Here is a 12,342-nt window from a genome sequence, read left to right on the forward strand (position 1 = left end):
AGCAGTGGTATCAACGCAGAGTACTGTTCTTAATGTGGAGTCCACAAAGGGATTTTATTATTTTCTTTTAACTCACGAAATAATTTTTCTTAAATTTTTGTAATAAAAAAACAGAAAATTAATTCAAAGTGTTTGTTGAGTAAATCTCTATTGAAATGAACAAGTGTCCACAAATTTTCTCATTTTTTTTAGAAATTTTAAAAAATGCCATATTCAACCACCAGCAATGTTGTACCATCATAAGAAAGAACCACCTAAAGCACATTCAGAGATGTTGAAAAACTTAAAATCATTGCTGAAAAAATTTAACACTTCCATCTGCAATTCAAAGAATGGTCAAACAACAATGAAGAAGCAGTAGATCGTCAAACTAACACCCAAGGACCTTAAAAAATACTTTTTTGTCAGATGTTAAAAATTACCATCTTCAACACTCACCAATAACTGAGAATGCAAAAAAGGGCATTACAAACTTTTGAAAAAATTGTAAAAATGACTCGAAAATCACAAAAAATTGCATTTTTTGAATTTTCCTCAACTTCTTTTCTGCACCACAACACTGGAGGATTTTCCTTTTGAGATTTTTCATTGGGAAAACCTTAAAGAAAGCGAGGAAAATGGAAATCAGCAATGAAATTGCATTTTTTGAATTTTCCTCAACTTCTTTTCTGCACCACAACACTGGAGGATTTTCCTTTTGAGATTTTTCATTGGGAAAACCCTAAAGAAAGCGAGGAAAATGGAAATCAGCAATGAAATTGCATTTTTTGAATTTTCCTCAACTTCTTTTCTGCACCACAACACTGGAGGATTTTCCTTTTGAGATTTTTCATTGGGAAAACCCTAAAGAAAGCGAGGAAAATGGAAATCAGCAATGAAATTGCATTTTTTGAATTTTCCTCAACTTCTTTTCTGCACCACAACACTGGAGGAGAGGTGAAGTTGGACTTTTGAATGTGTTCCACCTTGGGATACACCAATGAATTAATTTTTACCACAAAATTTCAAATAAAAAAAAATCCTCCACTTCTTTGTTACTCTTACCATCATGGCTGATGACCACAGAGAGTTGTCAACTGATTTGAGGTCATCCCAATGTTTCAACTGAATTTTCATTTAAAAAAAAAACAGCAAGAAAAAATCCTCCACTTCTTTGACACCCACCCCAATGGTGTTGATGACTCCCATTGCATCACATAACATGCACTCATCACTTTTCACATCGCCCTCTTGAGAAGAATTCGCATGGGAGATCATTTAATTTTTTAGAAAAAGTCCGAATAATTTCTCAATTTAAATCATTACATAGTGGAATTTTCTTCATCTAAAAAAGTGCATCTTTTTTTGTTTTGGCCAATATGAGACCAATTTCTGCACGAATCACCTTCGTACAAATCCAGAACAAATCTTAAGGAAATTACCTTTCCTCCAATACCCATTTCGCCACATAATATTGTTTCTGTGAGAAGTTATTAGCAAACAAAATGCTACCATGATAAATGCGCCACCCTGTATATGAAGATGAAGTTTCGTTGAGATGTTATAAGAATATATACCTACACCGCGATGGAAACTTTGAAGAAGGATGGGCTGCAAGACATACTCTCTGGGGTGAAGGAGACAACCTGAAAGATGTGGTGGAATGGGGGGCTTCCACGCTGAAGATTAAATAAAAGGGAACGATAGTAACACGGTGGTTTTTAATTAACTTTTAATGTGTTTGATGCTCATCTTATATTAGCACTTTTAGCATAGTAGCTAAACAACACAACATCGTGTGGATGCATTTGAAATATCTCTCTGTGCAAAGGCATATTTACATATATATTTAGTAACAATTTTATTACAGCGCCCCATTGTAGGCTTATACGGTCGTAGAGAGGCAAGTGATGAGAGAACGTGCCCATAAAATTAATAATACGATAACAAGTTATTTCTACCATGCCATGACTTCAAACACTTCCCAATGTAGAACACATAAAACAGCTAACATAACTTTTAAACTACATAAAATTTTCTTTTTACTTTCCCCCCACCCTATTCTTAGCGTGTGGGTTGTTCTGAAAGTTTTTCAATTTAACAAGTTTCCTTGAACAAAAAAAATCAATTTTTATCATAAAAATATTTTTAGTAAACAAAAAACGATATAAAAGTTTATTGCAAAGCCAAAAAAAGCTTCTTTCTTTTCTAAAGAAAATGTATAGAAGCTTTCCGAAAGTGCCTTAAAGCTTTCCCGTTAATCCTATGATTTTTTCCCGCAAAAATCTCCATCACATAATAATTTTTTTCCTATTTTCCTCACAGCATTAAACAAACTTTCTACCACCATTTCGTTGGTGCATTAAAATACGAGTTATTTGCAAAACTTTTCAAGCAATCCAACTCACGTGCACCTTTATCTCCTTAAATAGACATAATGTTGAATTTTAAATGTGGTTTTGCAGGAAATTGATGAGAGTCAGAGACAGAAAAAGTATTGTACAACTTTCAAGTTTTATCCTTCACCATGGAAAGAAACTTTTCATGTTTTAATTCGAAAGAATTTCACACAGCAATTTCCCCCCAAAAAAAAACTTCTCTTCTCCTTTTCCAACAGACCAACTTTTCTCCTCTTTACGGAATCTTTCTCTCATGCCTTCCGCCCCAAATAGTCCTTTTATATGTATGAAATGGAGAAACTCTCTCGTCTCCTTCTTCCTGGGTGAAACCAAATTTATCCACACAGGAAAAATTCAACAATTCAATTTTAATAACTTTTTTCTTCTTGACTCTTCATCCATTAAATTTCCGCTCGTTTTTACGCGAGATGGGGACATGGAAGGGGTGGGGAATTGATACTCTGTGAAAGTGTTAAGTAAGAATCTGTTGGGGAGGAAGCACCGATGATGGTGGTGGGTGGAGAAAGGTGGCACAGGAAGTACAAAGTCAAGATATTGAGGGTGAAATCTATTAATCTTCCAAAATGTTGAATAATGGACCCCGATGCTCCGATGAAATCTATCAATTAATCAAACAAATTAATTATCGAAATAGCTCATCATTTTTCATGTATTGCATCCTCTCACAGCGGTGTTTACGAAATATGCTGTCAAATAAACCACCCAAATGGTGTTTGATTTCTTGGCATGATATTAACTCTAGCGATGTTGCTACATTGAAGAAAAATAATCAGCTTTTAAAAATTATTCGTTTTGATTAAAATATCTGATTAAAAGGCTATAAAGTATTAATTTAGTCATAGAGTAATTAAAGTTGCTAAAAAATCCATTAAACAAAAATAATTTAAACTTTGCCCAAACTTAATTAATTTGCCCAAAGTATTTTATTTATAAATTTAAAAAGGAAACTCTCAGACTGTACCGAGTATAAAGAGAAAAAGTCTTCTTACGCTTTCGTGTGTGAATTTACAAAGCCCCCCTCCTTCTGCATTCCGTCTTCGCAAGAGTGATATATTGCTGGCAAAAAGTACACAAACCTGAAGAATTTCGTCGAGTGATTAATTGAAAAATTTGCAAGGTGAAGAAAAATTTCAGCAACTCTATCATGCAAAATCGCGTGTACTAAAATGCAATATGGCGACGGAAATTTTAAACTTTGCACCTTCACACTCCTTTTCAACCATAAACTTGCCATGTTCATGGGGTAATTTTCCGTCTCACCGCCCTTTCTCTCTTGCAAAATTTTCATTTTAATAGGTGGGGGGAGGGTGGATGAAGAACCTCCCCCATGGGAGAAGTCTATAGACTTTTGAATAATAAATTTCATTCATCTCATCAAGATCCGCTCTTCACGGCCCTTTTACCCCCCAAACACACCCCTTCCTCCATCCCAATTTGGTTATATACGGGGAACATTTTATAACCCACCCTGAATCTTAATACCCACCCTGTGTACCCCCAACCACTGTATGCATATTTAATAAATTCTTCTACTAATTCAAACTACTAAGTGCCTGCCACGGGATAATTAATTGGATTATATTGTAGCAATTATATCTACCATCTTGAGGAGCTTTAGCAATTTTTTTTTTCGCGTTCCACCTCCTTCATTTTCTCTCTTTCTCGCACTCCTTTATAGAAGCTCCTCAACTGTTGACTTTTTTACGTCAGCATATTTTATCACGATATCTTCTTGTTTATCCTTCTTTTCATTTCTCAGTATAAGTCTCAGCTTTTCCCTCCTTCTCTGCCCTCACTCCAACTCCTCCATCCAACTCCCATGTTTCACCAAACCCATCCACTTCTTATTGGATTGTTTATCTATTTTAAACACTTGAGAAATTCTATTGAAAAGTGTACGAGAAAGAAGTAGCTTCGGAAAAACACAATTGCGCTATATATGTTATGTTTTTTAAAAGAATGTGTAAACCCCCATCTGAACAATCGAATAAAGAGAGAAAGGGGGGCTTCTTGGCCATGATGGGAAGAAGAGTATAGTGGAGAAAAAAGCGCGTTACACACAGAAGTGTTTTTGGCTCACCCAAAAAAGGATGAATGGATGGTAGAATGGTTGGAGACATGAGAAAACTTTTCAAGTGAATGTAATGTACAACATGCAAGAGATACATGGTGGCGAACTAATAAAAATAAACGGGAAACAGGAAAAGAGGCAACAAAAAAAACGAGGAACATTACATTATAAATTTGTTCTCTTAACTTGTTCGTCGTTGCTGTCGTTGGTGGCGGTACTGACGACAGTGTCTCCCCATAACACACGACACAACAGTAAAAGACTTTTTTTCCTCACCAATTCCTTCGAGAGCTTTTTGTACCCATATACAGACACACATGCTACAAAGGCAAGGTGATTGGACGCTATACACACGTTGCCCATTAATTTTCATCAGCTTCCTTTTTTTTTTGAGAATTTCGCAAAAAAAATCTGCGTCTTGGGTGGTTGTGAAATTGGGTTTTTAGTACATTTTTAGAACAATGTTCATCTGTTTTTAATTGTTTTCTTAAATTGATAGAATCTTAAATTTGTAGTGCAAACATCGTGTGAATCGAATTTAGTACATATACTGAATTTAGTACTAAAATTTATTGAAGATTTTTTTTGATATTATATCATTAAAATATATTAGAATTTAAGTTTAAGAGTTCTCCAAAACAGAATAATAAAAAATGAAATATTAATTTTTAGTACACATTTTGTACTAAATAAAACAATTCTTTGGTTCTATCCTAAAGAAGAGGCAAAGTATAAAATTAAAATCAATTCAACCTAAATTCCAAGCTAAATACACTGTGTACTAAACAACACGCAGGTATTATTTTAGTACAATTGTACTAAAGATGTATGTATACTTGTGTGTCTCGCCTAAACACCTTGAGTTTCCATCTATGTAGTAGCTTTTTGTAACACGTATACTTAGCACATGGAGACATGAAAAATCCCTTCACAGTGGGTGGTAGAATAGAAATAAAAGAAAGGAACCCCCCATGGGGGAGTTGAGTGTGAAAATTGTGGCCAAAAAGGAGGAAATTGAAATTTTCGCAATACACAACCGAACAACACAATTACGTTGGTTTGATGATAGACAAGAAAATAAAGTGAGGAGAGTGAGAAAAAAAAGAGCGGCAAAGGAGTTAAAGTGAAAATAAACATTTTCAAGCAATGTTGTATATAGCGCGTCCAGAAGAAAAGCTGAAAAAGGTTACAGACAGCATTCCACTGTGCTGTGTGTATGATATCAATCTCGTGAAAAATTTTGCCGTCCATCGCAGCAAAAAAGCCACACTGCGAAGCTCAAAATGGGGAGTGGAGAAAAAAGTTGCACACACCATAAGTTTTTGGTACCGGGAGAAGTACAAAATGCAATCTCTTTGCTATGTTGCATGACTTTTTTTTCTCTTTCATCTTCTCCAACATAACCATTGCAACCGATATCTGTTCGGCATACCACATACACTAATTCCTATTCAACCATCATCTATAAGTGCAAAGCCACAAGAAGCCTGCAATAGAGTCACGACCCAAGTGTACAAATGTGTTGGGATTTGTGTCCCATTGCCTCGTGCTCGCATTCTCCACAATCCCCCGGATCCATCGTTTATTATTTTCTGCATGAAACCACTCTCGCGATTCACCTCACACACACCTTCCATTTCCCATCAGACCCCAACATGGGATGCCCTTTGCACCCGCAAATCCACCTTGTTGTACAGAGCGAACAAGGAGGTATCAACGGGGAGGAAAACTAGTAGCTCTTTTGCTCTACCCCTTTAACGCCTCCGTTTCCCGCGCTGCATGATTTGCTGACTTTTTCACATTAAAACAGAGTTGAGAAGGAGTTTTTGAATATAGATAAATTGTTTAGATAAAAACATTGAGCTATTAAATGTTTAAAAAATATGGAAAATTTATTAAAAAACCATATCTGTTTATTTTTGAACTAGACGATGAATTTTTTTTTATATTATGGTATTTAAAAGTCTCAAATATAAGAAACTTATGTGGAGGACAATTATGGCCACTGTGGGCAATTGCAAAAGAAAACTTTTAAAATTTGTTCTTAGGGAAATAATAGATTTAAGGATTTGATAAGAATTGAAAAACTTGCTAATTTCTTTTCTTTGTTAAATGGTTTAACTTCGAAGTTTTAATGAAAAGTAAGATAATCTACCTTGCCAAAGAAATACCAGGCGTCCCTCTTTTGACTGTTACAATTTTCTCGCAAATCTTCTTGAGGCAAATTAGACTTTTTTTCCATGGTTTCTTTTAATTCTTTTGTGGAAATGGAGACGCCGGGTAACACCAGGCGCCCCCACGACAAAAATACAAAAAATTAAATAAAAATTGAATAAAATTATAAGTTGAAGAATTTACATATTTATCTCAAAGCTATCCTTTTACAACTCAATCCCAACCCTAATACAAGTTAATTCGTAAAAAGAGCCATGTTAACAAGATCAACAATATATCCTTATAGTTTTTCTCTGAGTACACACATTCAATTCTCCATCACATGTACTTATCTAGATAAATCGAGTGATATTGTCTACCAACTCGCTTCATAACTATTCACCACAGCACCATGCAATGCAAAAAGGTACTGAATACATTTTGATTCCCTTGTGCTCACAGGCCCGACCTTTTCTGCAGACACCAAGAGTGCCTCTCTAGGTGCCCCCTCTCCCCAAAGACATTTCCCCATGCCCCAAACCACGTCTCCACTATCAACAATATTCCTGGACCCGTGTGCACATTGAATACTAAAATTATCTCAATATGTTACGCTTAATGATCGGCACACAAGAACAAGGAGAGCTTTTGACTTTTCTGCTTTTGGGTTGTACCCAGAAGTGTGTGAGGTTGTGCCTCAAGTTGCTTTACGGTGGGTCTCATTCTTACTATATACATATATACCCTACATATAAAATGAGGCGTCTGTGTGTGTGAAATTACATTTGTTTTCCCTTTGGGTATATTTTCTTCTTGTGATCACTAAGAAAGAAATTTGTTAAATTGACTCTAACATATGTTTTCGTATCCCTTCTTTCACCTTCTATCTCCCCAACTGACCCTCTTACTCACTCCCGTTCATTCCTAAGCTGTGTATTTTACTACAATTTTTTTTACTTCCTCTAAACATGGCTAAGACTTACAATTTTATTGTAGCCACCAGGCAACCAAATAAAAGCAAGAGATTTTAACTCTGAGCGGTGTGTTGTTATAACATGAAGGGATAAGCAAAAAAGAAATGTAAGATAAAAAGTCGATCACGAATAAAAAGTCATCGAGAGAACATTTTAACAAATGCTCCTCTCGGGCAACATTTAACTCTTTCGTTTTTTTGTAGGTATCTGCCACCACGTATAGCTATGCAGAACACACCAGCCTAAGAGATAGACCTATAAATTCTCATCCTTCCCAGTTGATACGGGGATGCTTTGCCATTCTTGGCCACAATACGCGATAAGCGTATTAAATGATGGAACAGTTTGCAAAAAAAAAAGCTCAGCATGAGATGCGTTATGCATTTTGCATTGATCACACACAGCATTTTGCCTCTCTCAACACGTCCACTTAGCATTAAACATTAATGCAATCAATTGCAATATATGGGGAAAATCAACATGAGAGACACTTCTTTAGATTGCAAATGAATTTGTCGTGCAATATAGTGTCAATTGGCTCACATTTCTACAATAATAATAATAAAAAAAAGTCCCAAGACGAAAGCGAATTGCTGATGGTGGTGCTTGGGATTCGCAGCAGAGTAAAAAAAAAAAAACAAGAAAGAAGATGAGGGGCATTCGATATCTTGCATTTCAATTTTCTTTCATTTCTCTCAGCATTAAACATAAAACACACATCGATTGAAGTGAATGCATCACAGTCTGTTTCAAAAATGCTTAATAACTTGCTTAATTTGTGTTTTTATGCCAGCTATTCATTCTTTCGCAATAAATTACAAGGTTTGGCAGTATTTGTGGAATTTATTTTCGAATCTTAAAGTAAGTTCGAATAGAAATAAAATCGAATCTTTTATGTAAATATTTATAGATTCTTTAAAAGTTTGTAAGTTGCAGAGTATTAAAGACTTTAAAGAATTTTAGATAATTCTCAAGGGATTGTTGGGATTTATTGGACTTCCAAAGAGAAATCTTACAATTCGCTTGACAAGTATTTTAATGTAAGATATTGTTATCTCTATTCCCATAGAATTCGCACAGATTGATAAATAAAAACTTGTAATAGAATTTGAAGTATTTGTGGGATTTGTAGGACTTATAAATAGAAAACACGGTATATACTTTATAAATGTATTTGCAATTTGTATTCAAATTATTTTCTTTTAATTAAATTAAGTATAAAAGCAATATTTATAAAATTTGAAAATAAGATTTATAGTAATTGTGGGAATTGAAGGATTTGTTGTATTTTCCAAAAGAAAACTTATGAAAATAACAAGAAATGTATGGAAATAACAGAATTCAGTTCTTTGAATTTTTCATTAAAAACTGATAACTTTTTTGTGGGATTTAATAGATTTCTTAAAAATATTATGGGACTTTTCATTGTATTTTTATTATTTAACAAAAATGTTGTAAATCATTGACAATATCCACCCAAAAACGTTTCTTTTCCTTGCAAATAATAATATTCTTTCTCAAGAATAAAATATCCTTAAAAATTCCATCAAAATTACTAATACCCATAAATATATTATTTTCCACACAACAGCGTCTCTGTCTGCCAATAAGCAAAACAATCCCTTCTCTTGATCATTTTCAAACAGACTGTATCGCTTTAAAAAAATAAATTGATTGGTGTATTCATTAAATACCAGCACGTATGGTATATTGAATTTTTAAAGAAATTCTCGGGAGTTTTTTGTTAAACATTTTCGTTTTTGTGAGTAACATTTTCGTATATCGCGATAAAAATTAACCAAATTGTTCTTTTCTTCTCCACCTTAGGCCCATTGGCCCGAAAAAAATGCGAGACTCATACACATCAAAGAAAATTGCTGGTATAGCAGCTGCTTGATTTCCCCAATAAAATGGCTATTTTTGACTTCGAAATACACCGCATCTCTTTGGATATTGAGTTGAATATATATATAGCATATATATTCATATCTCTATCTGCTGAATCCATTGCTCTGCAGAGAGCCCATGGAATTCCGCATTGAGCCACACTTCCTTAAGCACCACAGAGCTATATGTATTGACTTTCGGTATGCCTTTGCGGATCTCAAAATATCTCTTGTACAACCAAAACGAGGAAAATTGCAAGAAAAATAAGGTGGTAAATTGCTATATATGCCTATGGTATGGGAAGGGAAGGCGGTATGTTGTATACATGTAGTTAATAGGAATTTCTCACCTTATATAGAAAACAAGTGATCTTGTTTGTGTCACCACTTAATCTATCACGACTCACCTGGAAAGGGAGAAACAGAGAAATGGATACACTCATTAATTATCTCAATTTATGGCATATTTATACAAATTTAGTCAATACATTATCATGTGTATTTAGTATGCAATGTTTGTACTCTTCTCACAAGCTTCTCGCATTGACTATCACTATCATATATACACTCATTCACAACACTGCAAAATCCACAACATAAATAACATAATAGTACTTGTGGCAATAAATATACTTCCATCCGCAAATTGATTTGGAGGAAAATTCTAATTTTATTTAATTAATATTGCACTGCGGCACACGTATAGTCTGCACATTATTCCCAAACAATTAATCCAAAAGTGAAATATGTATTCTGTATTTTAGAGGAATCGCATAACTGAATGGGTAAACACTGCAATAAATGCTTGTGGCGATAAGCGTGGGTGTTAAACTGGTATTACATTATATCGATTGGAATTTGTAAATTCACATGAATTCGTAAAATGGCACCATTGAGGATTTGCAAAAAGGGATTTCGCGGGACCTTTTGCATTTCGTAATTTTTTGTAATTCGTTTATAATCGATTTGAGTGGGATGTCTAAATTAAATTAACTATTTTATTAAGAGCTTTAATTGGCGTGGATTAATAAAGATACAGTTGAGTTTCTATTTTGTAAATTAAATTGCACAATTTTTCGAGAAGGGGATACCTTCGAGGGATTAAAGGGTACGACTTGGAATTTTTCTTTAACGAAAATGTACTTTTACTTAATAGATTTTGCAATAAAAAATTAGAAAAATAATTCTTTGGAAGTAAAATCAAATTTTTTAAAAAAAATTTACAGAATTTTGAAATATTTGTTAATTAAAATCAATAGAGAAAAGATCCCGGTAAGTTGCAAGCCCCTCGGTATTTCCCACACAATGCATGTAACTGCGTACTGGGAAATTTTTATCGTTTTTAATGACATAGTCGTAAAAATTTCCACATTTATTCGATGCTTTTTATTGTCAATATTTCTACTATTAATTTTTATTCTTATTGATATTTCCTTTACGTACACACAGCGCATTTCTTTTATAATCTTTTAACATTTTCTCTGCTGCTACCTCTTGTGGATTCGTACCCTTTTTTTGCTCCGTCTTTGCGGGTGTTATGAAATTCCGCTTGAAAGACGAAAGGTTGGTCTTTGATGAAAATTAACTTTTTTTTGTCATGAACACTCCCATAATTATTCACACAACAATAAAGCCCTGACCCCTTGGAGTGAAATTTCAAGACACACAATTAGATGTTGGGAAAGCAGCACTAATTGAAGTGTAAGTGGTAGAAATGGGAAAGAAGTTATGAGTAGCAAAACATAAGAATAAAAGTTTTAAAACTTGCGGCAAGTTAATTAAAATGTTTCCAAATTAATTTTCTATTTTGTTGTGCGAGAAAATCCTCCTGCGGGAGTTTAAACGTCTTTTGTTGGGGAAAATGCGACAAAATGTGGTTCGGGATTTGTTGGACTTTTAACTTCACTTTTTTTCTCTGGATGGGTGGTGCGCCCTTCCGCCACAAAAGGAAATTTTCTGTATGCTAGCAGAATATGGAGGAGAAAGCTTATGGGGATGGCAAAAGTTGTGTGACTTTTCTGTGAGCAAATTTACATTCATTACAATTTCACGGGGAGCACACCAATTTGTTTCATTTGGATTTCTCAAATCCCCCCCAACATTCCACCCCCTCAGAAAAAAAATATGTAGGTAGGTTACATAAAACATTTTAACACTCAACTCGGATCTCTTCATTTTCTCCCACCATGGCAAATTAATTTTCCCTTTGGAAGCATTAGTTTTTTTTCTGCTCCTCTCACTCATTCTCTCTAGGGCCCTTTTCCTTCTTTTTTCCCCACTGTATGTGAGGTGTATTAAGCGCCAGGAAACATTCTCATTTTGTGAAGGTGAAATTTATGCAAAAGACTCTTCAACTGTTAAAGAGAATATTTGCAAAAGAATAATCTTTTGCTCTATTGCAGTGGAATTTTGTAATTTGTTAAAACATGTGAGGAAAATTTACTGAATGTACAAATTTACAAAGCTAAATTAAGTAAGTAAAATATTATCAAGGCATTAATTCATAAGCATGTGTTATTTGAAGGACACTATCATATTCCAGAGTTTTCACCTGAATCAATAAAATATCAGAAAATTAAATTTATGAAATTTGTATTCAATTAACAGTTTAATTGCACGTTGTTGTATGTTTCAGCGAACATTTCCATGTCTTAAACAATAGAAAATATTTGGAAATGTGTTTAGAAGTTAATATGAGGCGAGTTACAGAAAAGAAAATTCGTGATAGAGGTGCCTTGTCAAATGAAATGTCTAATTTCAAACACAATTATGGGAAAGTGGAGACGCCGGGTAATCTTTAGACCTGTCGTTAGATTTCTCATTAAATTTGTAGGCATTTGACCTTATAGCCAAAAACA

At 34.2% G+C, this 12,342-nt stretch overlaps 2 protein-coding genes across 5 annotated transcripts in view; both read right to left on the reverse strand.

The window, feature by feature from the left end:
- The window catches only part of LOC129790610 (autism susceptibility gene 2 protein), a 195,637-nt gene that overhangs the window by 145,283 nt on the left and 38,012 nt on the right, over window positions 1–12,342 (reverse strand). The window lies entirely within an intron of this gene.
- The window catches only part of LOC129790616 (luciferin 4-monooxygenase-like), a 100,396-nt gene continuing 88,054 nt past the window's right edge, over window positions 1–12,342 (reverse strand). Inside the window, exon 6 of the mRNA XM_055828211.1 lies at window positions 1–28. The gene's annotated coding sequence lies outside the window, so the exon portion shown is untranslated. The remainder of the gene's footprint in view (window positions 29–12,342) is intronic.

This window comes from Lutzomyia longipalpis, chromosome 2, assembly GCF_024334085.1.
Source record: "Lutzomyia longipalpis isolate SR_M1_2022 chromosome 2, ASM2433408v1".
NCBI classification, from domain to species: domain Eukaryota; kingdom Metazoa; phylum Arthropoda; class Insecta; order Diptera; family Psychodidae; genus Lutzomyia; species Lutzomyia longipalpis.